The 3,985-nt window shown below is 50.7% G+C and overlaps 1 long non-coding RNA gene across 2 annotated transcripts; it reads left to right on the forward strand.

Moving 5' to 3' along the window:
• The first annotated feature begins 798 nt into the window (after window positions 1–798).
• On the forward strand, window positions 799–3,670 carry LOC150020772 (uncharacterized). Of its 2 annotated transcripts, XR_016510039.1 has the most exons (3): window positions 799–1,594; window positions 2,448–2,752; window positions 3,373–3,670. It is a non-coding gene; the product is annotated as an uncharacterized LOC150020772 (long non-coding RNA). The 2 variants fall into 2 exon arrangements; XR_016510036.1 differs by lacking the exon at window positions 799–1,594 and having other exon boundaries at window positions 2,410–2,752.
• The last annotated feature ends 315 nt before the right edge of the window (window positions 3,671–3,985 follow it).

Raw genomic sequence — 3,985 nt, forward strand, 5'->3', positions numbered from 1 at the left:
CTGAGCTGTGTGGCAGTCAGGATTCTCTGAACACCTTTCCTAGGCAAATAAGATGTTGCAGGTAGGGTGGGATGAGGGGACAGAGGACAGGGGATGGAGATTCCCTGAGTGGGCCAGATGTCAGTACGTGACAATTGTCAGAAGCCCGAGTTCTGGTTGCTGCTGCTTGTATTACTTGGGGCATCTATAGAATGAAAGGGCAGGGTGGAGGGCCTCTCACCTCACCTCTGAAATCTGTGCCTGTAGCTGTCCTCCTTCCTTCCAAGCGTTCAGACAAGCACCTTTTTTTAAGGAGCAACATGATACCCAGGAGGCTCCTTGTGGGACAAAGACAGGAGAGAGAGTGAGCAGAGAGGAGAGGAGCACTGGGCAGACCATCTCTCACACGTTCACTGCAAGGTCTCCCTCCAGCTTCAAGGCCCAGTTCAGCAATGGCCTTCTCCAGCGATGGCAGAAAATAACACTCCCCTCCTCTCTACTCTGCGTGTATTTCACCTGCAGCTCCCTTGTGCACCCAGCACCTGTTTAACCATGTATTCACCTTCGGAAAAACTTTTATTATATAAATACTAACATATGCCCATTGAAGGAAAAATTAGAAACAAACACCCACAAAGAAGAAAAAAAAAACCACTCTTAAATCTGCCACCTGGCGATAATCACTGTTGGCATCTTGGAGGGGGGCAGGGGTCTCTTTTCTCCACCTGCAAGTGGCTGTTCAAAAGCTAAGTCCAAATCTCCCCTCCTCTCAGCGTACTCCCACAGCCACACGGTGCTTCCCATTCTCAGGGACTCAGTTCCCGCATTTTCACTGAGTGGATGAATAAACAAAGGAATAACAAATGGATGAGTGGACAGAAGGCGGAGAAAAAGTTCTCCTACCCCAAGCTTGCCCCACAGGAGGAGCCACGTGGAGAAGCAAAAGCATCAGCCCTCAGCAGGCACACGCAGCCTACCTCCTCCTCCTCTGCGCTGCACTCTCTGCTCCCATCAGAGCACAATCAATGCCAGCAGGTGAGTGGGGCTCAGAGAACGGGCTGGACCTCGACAATGGTCATTTGTGGAAAGACAGAGACTGAAGCCGGATCCCTGCCATGTGACTTGGAAATGTTGGCCGCAGCTTAAGGGAAAAGAGGATTCATGGAAACAGCCAAGTCAAGGTCACCACTTGTAGGCAGGGTTTTAGGCTCAGCAAGCAATCTGGCAAATGCAAAACCTCTTGTAAATGGGTTCCAAGAAATCTGACTTTAGCTGCACCGTTGACGTTGGAGTACATCCCCAGGACTTGCCCCTCACTGGGTTGAAGATTATCATTGATTTATCTGGAGCAGAAACAGCAGGATGCCACATCATGTCTTGGAAGGCAGCCGGGGCGAAGGCAGAGAATTAACAGATCTTTATTATTAATTCCAATCCCACAACTCCCCATGGGTCCTGCAGCAAATCACGGGCTCTCTTAACAGGAGTTTAAGTGGAGGAAATGCTTTTTTAAAAAAATGAGGTACATCCTCATTCCTAACTATAAAGACTCAAAAATCACAAGTATTCATTAGTCACGCACAAGTCCAGAAGATGCTAGGGGAGTAGGAAAGAGGTTTGTACTCAGTTACTCTCCCACCAGTGAGCCTCAGGGGCTGATATGTGCAAACCCAAATGTCAGCGGGCCCCACTCTGAGCTATTAGTGGCCCGTTGGTGCCTGCCAGCCACACAGCACCTAGAGATGGCTCTGGATGCCCATCATGGTCCACTACCAGGAGAGGGGAGGACGTCTTGGCCCCAGCAGTAATTTGCTTCTGACCTCTATGTTTTCACCCCTCAACCTCAAAGCGGCATTTGGGTGCTTGAGTGCTAAGAGAAAGGAGCCTGAGCTCTGGAGTCCTTCAGACTGGGCTCAAACCCCTGCCCAACCCCTGCACGTTGCACAAGCTTGGGCAAGCCTCTCTGAGACTTCATTTTCTCCCCCGCTAACTGGAGGCTCTCCCTGCCCTGCAGAGAGGCTGAGCTGGGTAACAGAAGTACAGTGGTGTTCAGTCAATAGCAGCCATTTATCGTTGTCCAAACTAAATTCCACCGAAGAAGTGGAGTCGTGATTTTTTAAGCCATGAACTCACACATAGTTATTAAAGATCTATTTTTAAGCAGGAAGATTGAGAGAAACCTTTCCCACCCCTTGTAGGAATGAGGACTTGGACAGGGAGTTAAATAGACTGCATGGTACTGTGAGACTCTCCAACAGCTCAAGCATCCGAGATACAGGAAGTGAGAGATAAAATGCTCCTGGTGTCTGCGACTTTGGAGATAAAGGCCATGAGTGTGGCAGATGGAGGCCCCGGGGAAACCCTTGGCCAAGACCCCATGGCCATCTCACAGGTCCCTATCCCAAGCTTCGTTCCCACACCCTGTTCCTTTCTCCACCTTCCCGTGAGTTTGCTTTTTGTTCATGCAGGTATTTGCCTTCCTGAGAGGCACCAAGGAGCCAGAGCATCCCCAGGTTATCTGTCCCTGGGCCTGGCCGTCTCCTCGCCAGACTCTGACCTCACCTCGGCGTCAGTCTTATCAGGTGTGGACAGAACCGTCTCCTTGCTCTGGGAGCTCCAAGCCCAGGATTCTCACCACACCCGTGCGGAGGAGGGCCAGGCACCTCTGGGACTGAGCACTGCGACCCCCTGCCAAATCTGGAGTGACCACAGGCCCAGGGGTCTGCAAGCACAGCCATAAGGCTCAGAATCAGGGCGGAAGCATGAGGTTTGCGTAAGTGTTAAGGAGGAACAGAACAGATGCTGAGCTGCGCCAGGCAGGAGAGAGGGAGGAGAGCGCCAAAGAAAGACAGCAACTCCCCAGCTCAGGTTCTAGAGGGGACACAGCAAAGGACAGCAGGTCATGACGAAGATTCATCTCCTCTAGGAACTTGTGTTTCTCCCTCAGAGCCCAGAGATCTAGCTGAGCACAGTCTTTTGAGACGTGGTTCTTCCGATGACTGAAACAGGCCCAGAGGGAGCTCCCTGGGAACCATGGAAGTGGGCATGGTCTTGGTTCCGGGGCACTTGTGCCAGTTGCTCTGTGTCCACTCCTATTCCATAGTGGGCAGGGGTACTGCATTTCAAATGCTCTTTTGGTTCCTTTAGGTTTGCCAGCTAGAGTACTCCCTGGGGAGAATGGTCTGGGGGTGAGGTGGGGGTATTATTCCATTAGAATTCGTTCCACACAGGCCACTTTGTCTTGCTGCTCCAGCCACTCATTAAATGTCGGGGACTCCTGCCTTCACTGGCCTTGTGAGTGTCTGTCAGTAAATGATAAGTCACTAGGACTGTCCCAGAATCACAGATGTGCAGATCCTAGAAGCTTCACACATCCATGTTTTTACATTCTAGGGCTTGGACAGGGCTCATGCCAGGACTGGCGGCTTCACTCTTGTCAACAAAAGAGACAGCTGTGGCCCAGAGAAAAGGGGGAGCCTGAGGAACAGGAAGCATTTCCTTCCCTACTGACTGCATTCCACACGTGACCCCACTGCACTCATACCCTGTGAGCCACAGCTAGGATTCACCCCGCAGAAATCCTCACCTGTGTGCAGACAAAGCAGCACAAGGTTATTCGCTGAAGCTTTGCTGGGGATAGCAGAAGCCTGCAGACAGTTTAAATGCCACCAGTAAAAGCCTGATTAAATCATTTGCAGTCTGTGCATACCATGGCACACGATAAAGGAAGTTCCTCATGCACTGGTAGGGAGTGATCTCCAAAATACATTGGTGCATCAAACACACATAACTGGGTTCAGAACTGTGTGTTATGATTTGTTTAAAAAACGGGGTGTGGGGAAAGAGGACTGTCTTGGGAAGGATCCATAAACTGGTAATATTGTGTTCTTCCAGGAGGGAATGTACTTGCTGGGTGTGGGAGCTGAGATGGTATCAGTTGACTTGTGCTCTGTATCACCCGAGCCCAAACTTAGTAGCTTGAAACAACCACCGTTTTATCCAGTTC

This window comes from Furipterus horrens, unplaced genomic scaffold (assembly GCF_987537825.1).
Source record: "Furipterus horrens unplaced genomic scaffold, mFurHor1.1.pri manual_scaffold_1, whole genome shotgun sequence".
Classification (NCBI taxonomy): domain Eukaryota; kingdom Metazoa; phylum Chordata; class Mammalia; order Chiroptera; family Furipteridae; genus Furipterus; species Furipterus horrens.